Source organism: Panthera onca, chromosome E3 (assembly GCF_046562875.1).
Source record: "Panthera onca isolate mPanOnc1 chromosome E3, mPanOnc1 haplotype 2, whole genome shotgun sequence".
NCBI lineage: Eukaryota > Metazoa > Chordata > Mammalia > Carnivora > Felidae > Panthera > Panthera onca.
The window spans coordinates 25,620,999-25,634,995 of record NC_138354.1 but is presented as its reverse complement, the minus strand read 5'-3'; the positions used below and the strand labels follow the sequence as shown (position 1 = coordinate 25,634,995).

The window sequence follows — 13,997 nt, the reverse complement described above, 5'->3', positions numbered from 1 at the left end:
GCTGGAGGACACCCTGATCATGGCTGGAATGGATCAGTGGACCTGGGGGACTGAGTTATGGAAAGGGAAAGGCAGAAGGTAGGGACAGGGAGTTTGAGAGACAAAGAAGAGAAAAGAAGGGAACTTTTATACCGACTTCAGCTACATTTCTGTGTGAACAAAAGGGGATTCTTGTCTCCAAGGGTGGGGAAGAGGACTGGCAAAAAGACAGAGTGACATTCTCAGCTCAAGTGCCCAGGATATCTGCCTTGCTCTTGAATACCTAACACAAGAAGCCCATGCTTTCTGTCATCATTGGAACTGCAGCTCATACCATTTAGTGAAAATCCAATTATGAAGCCCTCATCATTAAAGTAGTGCAACAAAATTATGTGAAGAGACACAGAGATACAATACAAGATAAAGCCCAACGGTAGACCGAATGCAGTACTTACAGGAATATAGACTATCAGAAAAGGAGGTATCCCAAAGCAGGCATTCAGACACCTGGGCAATACCTGAAAACATAAAAAAATGTAGTCGTTTCCTCAAAATAAACATTAACGTTGGACACAAAGGAATCCAAAGGAGTTTGTACTACTAAATCAGTAGTGATTTAAGGATTAGAGAGATTTCATGGTGCTATACCCATGAGATCAGGTCTCATCAAATTATACCCTTTAATTTGAAGCTATTTGTTATATGTAAATTAAGCCTCATTAAAGATAGTTTCAAAACATAAAATACTAGAAAAAACTGTGGGAAAATTCCTTTCTAATCCTGAAGTCCATGGGTGATATGAGTCTCTCTGACCATGTCTCAAAAATCCAAAAAAAAAAATAAGACGTTTAAAAAATTAATAGTAGCAGAGTAGGAGGACCCTGAGCTCACTCTGTCCCATGTTTTCAACTACATAACATCCACATCCAAGTCCATAAACCAGAGAGCGATCCAAACACTGGCAGAACAAACTCCACAATAAATAGTGAGACGCTGCATCTGAAAGGTTAAGAAGGTCAGAAAGGTGGAGGACGAATGCCTGCAGAGAGGGCAGAGAAACTGAGTCCTCACACCAGGGAGCTCACACAAGGAAGACTAATCCCCTACCAGAGGGGCTGAATTCCTTGAGCTTGGATCCTGGAGCTTTGGTGGTCAGCTGACTCAGCACTGGGTGATCCAGGAGGATGAATGAGAGCCAGGCCCTTGCCTGTGTAGAGAGGCAATGTAAACATGGTAGTTTACACAATGCCAGAGGCAACAGGAGACAGATATGTTCATGCTGATTTCTGAGTGGTTGGGGGACTTCTCCAGAAAAGAGGGATGCTCACAGGCATCATTCTTCCCCCGCCCCCAACCAAGAAACACAGAAGCACCTACCATGGGTTGGGCTGCACAGACACTTGCTACTGAACCCACTAGCAGTGTGCCAATCCCAAGAGTTCTCTGGGGGACTCACTCACTCCGAGGCTGCTGGCCTCAGCGCTGGGCTCAGGACAAACTTTGTTAAATCCACATGGGCACCCGGTCTGGTCTGCTGCATGCAAAGCTGCCACTGCACGCTGTGCACATCTGCACTGCACCGAGCTGTGCACCCCCTGCTGCCCTCATATGTCTCACCCAGCCATGTGTCCCCAGCCACCAGCACACTCTGTGAATAGCCTTGAGCCCCTGGCTGCCCTGGTGCATAGACACTAGCCACCAACGGACAGCTACAGATTTGTCAACAGAATCTTGGCAAGCCAGAAGTGAGTGACATGACATATTCAAAGTGCTAGATAGAAAAGTCAGCAGCAAAGAATACTCTATCCAGTAAGGCTATCATTCAGAATAGGAGACCAAGAGTTTCCTAAGCAAAAACTAAAGGAGTTTGTACTACTAAATCAGTCCAGCAAGAAATATTAAGAGGGATTCTTTGAGTGGAGAGACCAAAAGTGACAATAGAGAGGTAGAAAACACAAATCCAGTAAAAATGAATATTTCTGTAAAAAATCAGTCAAGGAACTCACAAAAATGGATATAAAATACAACATGTACCAAAACATAGGGAGGAGAAAATAATGGGTTCAAAGGTAAATGACCATCAACTTAAGACAAACTACTAAACACAAAGAAATTATGCGAAAACTTAATGGTAACCATATATCTAAAACCACTCATAAATATGCAAAGAATAAGGAGAAAGAAATCAAGATATATCACTAAAGAAAATCAGCAAAACATGAAAGAGAGAAAGACAAAGGATCGAGAAAAACACGAGAAACCACAACAAAACAGGTAATAAAATGGCAATACATACATACATATCAATAATTACTTTGAATGTAAATGGAATGAAGGCTCCAATCAAAAGACATAGGGTGTAAAAATGGATGAAAAAACAAAGCAGATTTATATGCTGCCTACAAGTGACCCATTTTAGACCTGAAGACACCTACAGAATGAAAGTGAGAGGATGGAGAAACATCACGCAAATGAATGTAAAAAGAAAGCTGGGGTAGCAATTCTTTTATCAGAGAAAATAGACTTTAAAACAAAGAACGTAATGAGACAAAGGACAAAACCACATAACACTAAAGGGTACAATCCAATAAGAAGATATAACAATGGTAAATATATAGGAACCCAACATAGGAACACCTAAACACATAAAAGTTAACAACATAAAGGAACTAATTGGAAAATAAGACTTTCACACCCCACTTACACAATGGACACATCATCTAAACAGAAAATCAACAAGGAAACGATGTCTTTGAATGACATAGGGGAATAGATATATTTGACAGATATGTTTAGGACATTCCAGTGTAACACAGGAGAACATACATTCTTTTCAAGTGCACATGGAATAGATAGATCACATATTAGGCTCCAAAACAAACCTTAACAAATTCAAGCAGACTGAAATGACACCATGAATATTTTCAGACCACAATGCTATGAAACTAGAAATCAACCACAAGAAAAATTCTGGGAAGACCACAAATACATGGAGGTTAAATAACATACTACTAAACAATGAATGGGTCAACCAGAAAATCAAAGAAGAAATTTTAAAAATACATGGAAACAAATGAAAATGAAAATGAAAAAAACAATGGTCCAAAAACATATGGAATGTAGGAAAGTGGTTCTAAGAGACTATTTCAGAACAATACAGGGCCTACACCAAGAAGGGAGAAAAATCTCAACTAAAGAACTGAACCTTACACCTAAAGGAGCTAGGGAAAGAACAACAAACAAAACCTAAAATGGCAGAAGGAAGGAAATAAGATTAGGGCTGAAATAAATGACATAGAAACTAAACAAACAACAGAAAAGATCAATGAGAGCAGGAGCTGGTTCACTGTGAAAAAAAAAAACCAAACATTGACAAACCTCTAGCTAGACTTCTCCATAAGAAAAGAGAAAGGATTCAAATAAAATCACAAGTGAGAGAGGAGAAATCCCAACCAACACCACAGAAATACAAGCAATCATAATATAATATTATGAAAAATTGTATGTCAACAATTTGGACAATTTAGGAGAAACAGATAAATTCCTAGAAACATGTAAATTACATAAACTGAAACAGAAAGAAATAGAAAACATGAACAGAACAATAGCCAGCAAAGAAATTGAGTCAGTAATAAAACAAAAAACAAAAAACAAAAAAACCTCTCAACAATCAAAACTCTAGGGCCAGATGACTTCACAGGTGAATTCCACCACGCAGCTAATAAAGAGTTAATACCTAATCTTCTTAGGCTATTCCAAAATATAAAAAAGGATGGAAAACGTCCAAATTTATCCTATGAGGCCAGCATTGCCCTGATACCAAAACCAGATAAAGAACCACTAAAAAAGAGAACTCCAGGCCAATATCCCTGACAAACATGGATGCAAAATTATCAATAAAATACTGTCTACCAAATTCAAAAATACCTTAAAAAAATCATTCGCCACAATTAAGTGGGATTTATTCCCAAGCTTCAAGCATGGTCCAATATTTGCTAATCAATTAATGTGATATATGATATCACCAGGAGAAAGGATCAGAACCATATGATTGGGTTTCCTGGTGGCTCATTCCTTGAAGCGTCTGACATTGGCTCAAGTCATGACCATATGGTTCGTGAGTTCAAGCCCTGTGTTGGGCTCTCTGCTGAAAGCTCAGAGCCTGGAGCCTGCTTCAAATTCTGTGTCTCCTTCTGTCTCCCCCCCCCGTCTCCCACTCACGTTATTCATTTCTGTCTCTCAAAAATGAATAATCACTTACAAAAAGAGCCATATGATCATTTCAATACATGCAGAAAGAAGCATTTGACAAAGTGCAATATCCATTCATTATTAAAACCAAAAAAAAGTAGGTTTAGAGGGAACATACATCAACATAACAAAGGTTATCTATGAAAACCACACAGTTAACATCATCCTTAATGGGGAAAATCTGAGAGCTTTCCCTCTAAGGTGAGGAACAAGACAAGGATGTCTATTCTCACCACTTTTATTACACATAGTACTGGAAGTCCAAGCCACAGCAATAAGACTTACATACATACATACATACATACATACACACACACATACACACATGGAATCAAAATCAGGAAGAAGAAAAACTTTCACACTTTGCAGATTACATGACACTATATACAGAAAACCTTAGAGTCACCCAATAACTGCTAGAACTGATAAATGAATTCAGCAATGTCACAGGATACAAAATCATTGTATAGAAATCTGTTTAATTTTTACACAATAATGAAGCAGTGGAAAGAGAAATTAAGAAAACAGTCCCATATTCAATTGCACACCAAATAATAAGGTACCTATGAATAAATCTAACCAAAGAGGTGAGAGACCTATACTCTAAAAACTGTACAACACTGATGAAAGAAATTCAAGATGACACAAAGAAATGGAAGGACATTCCATGTTCATGGATTGGAAATACAAATATTGTGAAAATGTCTATACTTCCCAAAGAGATTGACCCAATTAATGCAATCTCCATCACAATATCAACAGCATTTTCCACAGAACTAGTACAATCCTAACATTTGTATGGAACCACAAAAGACCCCAATCTTCAGAATAAACATTCTTTATGTGAAGTGATAATTATGGATGGCATTATGCTTCTGGATCTCCTCTCCAAAACACATTAATGCTGGTCTAATAATTTGAAACAAACATTAGACATAATCCAACCAAGGATCATTCTACAAAATGCATTCTACAAAAGTACCCTCAAAGCTTTGCAGATGATGAAAAATATGGAAAACCTAAAAATCGTCATGGCCAAGTGGAGCCTAAGGAGACAGGATGACTGAATGTAATGTGCTATCTGAGATGAGTCTGGAACAGAAGAGGTTGAAACCTAAGAAATATGAGTAAAAATATAAACGTTAGTTAATACCTCTTCTGGATATTGATTGTGGTAATGTACCAACTGATATGACATCGATAGTCAGAAAACAGTCTGATGTGTGTGGAGACTCAGTACTATCTTACCAATTTTTTTGGTAACTAGAAACCCATAATGAATGAAAAGATTATTAGTAATATTAGTAATCATGGTTTTATTTTTTCAACACATGATATTATAATAGTCTTAGTATTAGTTACTAGTGATTAACATTTACCTATTCTTATTGTTCTCACTGTTGTTTAAATAATAGCACTCATGTTATAGAAAACCGAATGCACAATGTTATACAATTCATAGAAACATCTATTTTACATATTTTAAGATAATAACATAGGTACATAACACTGTAAGGCTAAGGCCCAGAAGTATAAGAGGGAAAGACAACACTTTAGGAAGAGGTGACTTGGAAAGGGTGCTTCTGTGCCTAGGTGATGGCTCAGCAGCCTGGCTGGGGGTCAAAAGGCCAGCGGTAACTTAGACTCACAAGTATCTTAGTAACTTAGATCAAAATAACTTAGACCGACAAAGATCTTAGAGTCAAAGAGTTGATCTCCACCTATGATTAGAAGGTCATAGCAATAGATGGCTAAAATGTTATTTAGGGCTTTATTTTTAACAAAAAAAATGGATGTGTAAAAATTTGGGTTTGGAACGTTAAGAAAAAGCACAGGCCCATGATGGAGACACTTACATTAAGGCCCCATGTCACCAAACCTAGTTTCATTCCTCCAGGAATGTAACGTTTAACCAGTTAACAGAATTTCCTAGTCAGGGCTAGAAATCTTACTGATAGACGCCTTCCATTCTCCTTAGGGAGGTAAATATGCCTAATAATGTATTCCTTGTCACTAAATTTTAAAAAATTTTAATTTTTTTAAAGTTTATTTATTTTGAGAGAGACACAGAGAAAGAGAGCACATGCAAGGGAGGGGAAGGGAGAGAGGGACAGAAGAATCCCATACCCACAAGATCGGTATCAAGAGTCAGACACTTAACTGAGCCACCCAGGCATCCCAAGAATGTGGAGATTTAGAGGTTAGCAGGCTTGGCTGAGATACAGTCCTGAGGTCACTGCCCTACTCCTGGAGAGAAGGCAGCAAACAACTTGCAGGTAGATGGCATGGAAACAGTGATCTCTACAACACCTGGAGCACACAATGGGGAGACAGGGTTCATAAAGATGCCTCTCTAGGGATGAGAGCTTGATGGCACCATTTCCCTCCTCTGCCCCCCAGCATAAACACAGAGCCACCTGCTGGAAACAATGCGCTACCCACACTGGCTACCTAACCTGCTTACACCAGGGAGGAGCCAAGATGGCGGAACAGCATGGAAGATTTTTGTGTATCTCGCATCCGTGAAATACAGCCAGACCAACACTAAACCATCCTACACACCTAGAAAACTGATTTGAGGATTAACACAACAATCTGCACAACCTGAACCATAGAATTCAGCAGGTACATGATGCGGAGAGGTGAATTTGGGGAGGGAGAAGCCGTGAAAGGTAGGGAACCACTTTTGCGGATGGAGAGAGGATAGAGACTGGGGAGGGGGGGAGAATATGGGAAAAGCACCCCTCCCCAAAAGCAGCTGGAGAGAAAGTAGAAAATTGGAAACAGCCGCAGGAACTAAACTAAAATGGGAGAAAGGAGAAAGGAGAGGGTTTAAATTCCATTAAGACTGTAAACAAGGGGAGCGCAAAGGCTGCAACTCCGCAGCTCGATATCTGGCGGTGCTCTGGTGGGAAGGGCAAATCCCCAGGAACAGAGTGGTGTCCGGGAGGTTCTCAGACTGCAAGGGCATTTGGTAGAGACTGTTGAAGGCACCTGGTCCCAGCAGACCCCAGAAAATGGCCACATTCGCTGGTGCTGGAACAAGGTATTTAAGGGTGAAGCCTGGTGCCAGATGTGTGTTGTGATTTTCCATAATCCCTGAAATGCTGCTGCTACACTGTCTCGCGAACTTTTTCTGGGACAGACTGGCACCTGGCAGCAGCAGGGTCCAGCAAGCATCCCTGGGTGCAGCCAACATTCGGCCATTGCTCATTTGGCCATTGTTCATTCGGCCATTGCTTGGTGAGACCCTCCCAGGAGGGGCAGAACGGGTCAGAGCCGCAGTCCTTCAGAAGTAAGGGGCTGGGGAAAACAGCTGCATCTGAGACAAAACTCGAGAGAGAGGTACTGCCTGGGTCTTGATCATGGCAGGGAGTGAATGAAAGCTGAAGACAGAGGACGGGTTCATGATTGCTGATCTGGGAGAACACACAGGGTAGCTGCGTGGCGCCATTTTTACCGCTCCCGCGCATGCGCATAGGCACCTACAAGCACTGCAACAATCCACCCCAGTAGGCTAGCAGAGCCATCTAATGGAGAGTGGAGCTGTTACACTGAGCCCTGCCCACTGGGCCCACTTTGCTCTTCAAGAACACAAGTCTCACTGCCAGTTTAATTTATGGACTATAAAGAGCTACGTAGACTGACTGCTAGGGGAAAATGAAGCAATTTCAGTCCTACTTCAATCTTTTAGCAGGTTCATCTATTCAATTTTCTTTTTTTTCTTTTTTCTTTTTTTTCTCTTTTACAATTCTTTTATTTTTCTTGAATAAAGAGAAAAAAATAATTTTTATTTTCAATATTTATTAAAAATATTTTTCTTTGATTTTTATTACTATATTTTTTACTTTTGTGTAAATTTTTTCAAATTCTACTTTACTTCCATCATTTTATTTTAGTCTACGTCACTGTATTCGCCTTTTCAAATTTTCAATTTCTTTTTTTCTCTTTTTTGTTTCTTTTCTTATTCTTGAATGCAGAAAGAGAAAAACTTCATTTTTACTTTCAATTTCTATTAAAATATTTTTATTTAATTTTTATTACTGTATTTTTTGCTTTTATGTAAATTATTTCAAATTCTATTTTACTTCCATCTGTGTATTTTAGTCTACTACAGTGTATTCACTTTTTCAAATTTTCAAACGATTTTTTTAATCTTTTTTCTCGTTTTTTTTCTTACATACAGAAAAAGAAAAATTCATATTTATTTATTTTTTAAATTTTTTTTAACATTTATTTATTTTTGAGACAGAGAGAGCATGAACAGGGGAGGGTCAGAGAAAGAGGGAGACACAGAATCTGAAACAGGCTCCAATCTCTGAGCTGTCAGCACAGAGCCCGACGCAGGGCTCAAACGCACGGACCGCGAGATCATGACCTGAGCCGGTCGGATGCTTAACTGACTGAGCCACCCAGGTGCCCCAAAATATTCGTATTTATTTTTAATTTTTATTAAAAACATTTTTAATTTTTTCCTACTATATTCTTTACTTGTGTATATATTTTTTCAAATTCTATTTAACCCCCATCATCTCATTTTAGTCTACCTCAGTGTATTCATTTTTTCAAATTCTCAATTTTCTTTTTTTTCCTTTTTCTCTCCCCCCCCTTTTTTTATTCTCTAACCTGTCAAACCACTTTCTTTTTTTTATTATTTTTTTAACGCTTATTTATTTTTGAGACAGAGAGAGACAGAGCATGAATGGGGGAGGGTCAGAGAGAGAGGGAGACACAGAATCGGAAGCAGGCTCCAGGCTCCGAGCAGGCTCCAGGCTCCGAGCTGTCAGCACAGAGCCCGATGTGGGGCTCGAACTCGTGAACCACAAGATCATGACCCGAGCCGAAGTCGGACACTCAACCGACGGAGTCACCCAGGCGCCCCACCACTTTCAACACTTAGACCAAAACACACCTAGGATCTAGCATCATATATTCGATTTGTGTGTGTGGCATGTGTAATTTTTCATTTTAATATTTTTTTAATTTTAGTATTTTTTAATTTCGATTTTTCTACCTCATTAATTCCTTTTCTCCCTTCAAAATGACAAAACTAAGGAATTCACCCCAAAAGAAAGAGCACAAAGAAACGACAGCCAGGGATTTAACCAACACTGATACAAGCAAGATGTCTGAACCAGAATTTAGAGTTACAATAATAAGAATACGAACTAGAGCAGAAAACAGATTAGAATCCCTTTCTGCAGAGATAAAAAAAAGTAAAAACTAGAATGAAATTAAAAATGCTATAACTGAGCTGCAATCATGGATGGATGCAGTGGCGGCAAGGATGGATGAGGCAGAACAGAGAATCAGTGATATAGAGGACAAACTTATAGAGAATAACGAAGCAGAAAAAAGAGGGAGATTAAGGCAAAAGAGCATAATTTAAGAATTAGAGTAATCAGTGACTCATTAAAAGGGAACAATATCAGAATCATAGGGGTCCCAGAAGAGGAAGAGAGAGAAATAGGGATAGAAGGGTTATGTGAGCAAATCAGAGCAGAAAACCTTCCTAACCTGGGGAAAGACACAGACATCAAAATCCAGGAAGCACAGAGGACCCCCATTAGATTCAACAAAAACTGACCATCAACAAGGCATATCATAGTCAAATTCACAAAATACTCAGGCAAGGAGAGAGTCATGAAAGCAACAAGGGAAAAAAGTCCTTAACCTACAAGGGAAGACAGATCAGGCTTGCAGCAGACCTATCCACAGAAACTTGGCGGGCCAGAAAGGAGTGGCAGGATATATTCAGTGTGCTGAATCAGAAAAATATGCAGCCAAGAATTCTTTATCCAGCAAGGCTGTCATTCAAAATAGAAGGAGATTAAAAATTTCCCAGACAAACAAAAATTAAAGGAGTTTGTGAGCACTAAACCAGTCCTGCAAGAAATTTTAAGGGGGACTTTCTGAGGGGAGAAAAGATGAAAAAAAAAAAAAATATATATATATATATATAGAGAGAGAGAGAGAGAGAGAGGAAACCAAAAGCAACAAAGATGAGAAACACCAGAGAACACCACCAGAAACTCCAACTCTACAAACATCATATGGCAATAAATTCATATCTTTCAGTACTCACTCTAAATGTCAATGGACTCAATGGTCCAATCAAAAGACATAGGGGAACAGAATGGACAAGAAAACAAGATCCATCTACATGCTGTTTTCAAGAGACCCACTTTAGACCTAAAGACACCTTCAAATTGAAAGTAAGGGGATGGGGAGCCATCTATCATGCTAATGGTCAACAAAAGAAAGCTAGAATAACCATATTCTATCAGACAATCTAGACTTTAAAATAAAGCTTGTATCAAGAGATGAAGAAGGGCATTATATCATACTCATGGGGTTTATCCACCAAGAAGACCTAACAATTGTAAACATTTATGCATCAAATGTGAGAGCACTCAAATATATAAATACATTAATCACAAACATAAAGAAACTCATCGATAGTAATACCATAAAAGTAGGAGACTTCAACACCCCACTCACAACACTGGACAGATCATCTAATCAAAAAATCAACAAGGAAACAATGGCTTTGAATGACACATTGGACCAGATGGACTTAACAGATATATTCAGAACATTTCATCCTAAAGCAGCAGAATATACATTCTTCTCCAGTGCACATGGAATGTTCTCCAGAATAAACCATATACTGGGACACAAATCAGCCCTAAGTAACTACAAAAAGATCCAGATTGTACCATGCATATTTTCAGACCAAAGCACTATGAAACTCGAAATCAACGACAAGAAAAAATTTGGAAAGGTAACAAATACTTGGAGACTGAAGAACATCCTACTAAAGAATGAATGGGCTAACCAAGCAGTTAAGGAGGAAATTAAAAAGTATATGGAAGTCAATAAAAATGATAATACCACATCCCAAAACGTCTGGGATGCAGCAAAGGCAATCATAAGAGGAAAGTATATAGCAATCCAGGCCTTCCTAAAGAAGGAAGAAAGATCTCAGATACACAACCTAACCTTACGCCTTAAGGAGCTGCAAAAAGAACAGCAAATAAAACCCCCAAACAGCAGAATACAGGAAATAATAAAGATTAGAGCAGAAATTAACGTTATCAAAACCAAAAAAACAGGGGCACCTGGGTGGCTCAGTTGGTTGAGCGTCTGACTTCGGCTCAGGTCATGATCTCACAGCTTGTGAGATCGAGCACCACATTGGGCTCTGTGCTGAAAGCTCAGAGCCTGGAGCCGGCTTCAGATTCTGTGTCTCCATCTCTCTCTGTCCCTAACCCACTCACATTCTGTCTCTGTCTCTCTCAAAAATAAAAATAAACATTAAACAAAATTTTAGAAACCAAAAGAACAGAAGAGATCGATGAAACCAGAAGCTGATTCTTTGAAAGAATTAACCAAATTGATAAACCACTAGCCAGCTTGATCAACAAGAAAAAGGAAAGGACCCAAATATATAAAATCAAGAATGAAAGAGGAGAGATCACAACCAACACAGCAGAAATAAAAACAATAATAAGAGAATAATATGAGCAATTATATGCCAATAAAATTGGCAGTCTGGAAGAAATGGACAAATTCCTAGAAACATATACACTACCAACACTGAAACAGGAAGAAATAGAAAATTTGTACAGACCCATAACCAGTTAGGAAATCGAATCAGTAATCAAAAATCTGCCAAAAAACAAGAGTCCAGGGCCAGATGGCTTTCCAGGGGAATTCTACCAAACATTTAAGGAAGAGTTGACACCTATTCTCTTGAAGCTGTTCCAAAAAGTAGAAATGGAAGGAAAACTTCCAAACGTTTTCTATGAGGCCAGGATTACCTTGATTCCAAAACCAGACAGAGACCCCACTAAAAAGGAGAACTATGGACTGTTTTACCTAACGAACATGGATGCAAAAATCCTCAACAAGGTATTACCCAACCAGATGCAACAATACGTTAAAAAAATTATTCACCATGACAAGTGGGATTTATACCTGGGATGCACGGCTGGTTCAATATCTGCAAAGCAATTAACGTGATTCATCACATCAATAAAAGAGAGGACAAGAACCATATGATCCTCTCAATAGATGCAGAGAAAGCATTAACAAAATACAGCATCCTTTCTTGATAAAAACCCTCAAGTAGGGATAGAAGGATCATACCTCGAGATCATAAAGGCCAAATATGAACGACCCAATGCTAATATAATCCTCAATGGGGAAAAACTGACAGCTTTCCCCCTAAGGACAGGAACAAGACAGGGATTTCCACTCTTGCCACTGTTATTCAACATAGTATTGGAAGTCTTAGCCTCTGCAATCAGACAACATAAAGAAATAAAAGACAACCAAATCAGCCAGGAGGAGGTCGAACTTTCACTCTTTGAAGATGACATGATACTCTATATGGAAAGCCCAAAAGATTCCACCAAAAAACTGCTCTAACAGATCCATGAATTCAGCAAAGTTGCAGGAAATAAAATCAATGCACAGAAATCGGTTGCATTCCTATTCACCAACAATGAAGCAACAGAAAGAGAAATCAAGGAATTAATCCCATTTACAGTTGCACCAAAAACCATAAAATACCTAGGAATAAATCTAACCAAAGAGGTGAAAAACCTGTACACTGAAAACTATAAAAAGCTTATGAAAGAAAGTGAAGAAGACACAAAAAAATGGAAAAAGATTCCATGCTCCTGGATAGGAAGAACAAATATTGTTAACATGTCAACACTACCCAAAGCAATGTCCATATTCAATGCAATCCCTATCAAAGTAACACCAGCATTCTTCACAGAGCTAGAACAAATAATCCTAAAATTTGTATGGAACCAGAAAAGACCCCAAATGGCCAAAGCAATCTTGAAAAAGAAAACCAGAGGAGGAGGCATCACCATCCCGGACTTCAAGCTATACTACAAAGCTGTAATCATCGAGACAGTATGGTACTGGCACAAGAACACTCAAATAAATGGAACAGAATAGAGAACCCAGAAATGGACCCACAAACGTATGGCCAACTAATCTTTGACGAAGCAGGAAAGAATATCCAATGAAATAAAGACAGTCTCTTCAGCAAGTGGTGCTGGGAAACCTGGACAGCAACATGCAAAAGAATGAACCTGGACGACTTTCTTACACCATACACAAAAATAAACTCAAAATGGATGAGAGACCTAAATGGAAGACAGGAAGCCATCAAAATCCTTGAGGAGAAAGCAGGCAAAAACCTCTTTGATTTTGGCCACAGCAACTTCTTCCTCAACACGTCTCTGGAGGCAAGGGAAACAAAAGCAAATATGAACTACTGGGACCTCATCAAAATAAAAACCTTCTGCACAGCAAAGGAAACAATTAGGAAACTAAAAGGCAACTGACAGAATGGGAGAAGATATTTGCAAATGATATATAAGATAAAGGGTCAGTATCCAAAATCTATAAAGAACTTATCAAACTCAACACCCCCCAAAAAACCCCAAATAATCCAGTGAAGAAATGGGCAAAAGACATGAATAGACACTTCTCCAAAGAAGACATCCAGATAGCTAACCGACACATGAAAAAATGTTCAACATCACTCCTCATCAAGGAAATACAAATCAAAACCACAATTTGATACCACCTCACACCTGTCAGAATGGCTCACATTAACAACTCAGGCAACAAAAGATGTTGGCGAGGATGCAGAGAAAGAGGATCTCTTTTGCAATGTTGGTGGGAATGCAAGCTGGTGCAGCCACTCTGGAAAATGGTATGGAGGTTCCTCAAGAAATTAA

At 38.8% G+C, this 13,997-nt stretch overlaps 1 long non-coding RNA gene across 1 annotated transcript in view; it reads right to left on the bottom strand.

Moving 5' to 3' along the window:
- The window catches only part of LOC144614774 (uncharacterized), a 44,449-nt gene that overhangs the window by 11,851 nt on the left and 18,601 nt on the right, over positions 1 to 13,997 (bottom strand). The window contains exon 2 of the long non-coding RNA XR_013552913.1: positions 435 to 497. This is a non-coding gene — a long non-coding RNA (uncharacterized LOC144614774). The remainder of the gene's footprint in view (positions 1 to 434; positions 498 to 13,997) is intronic.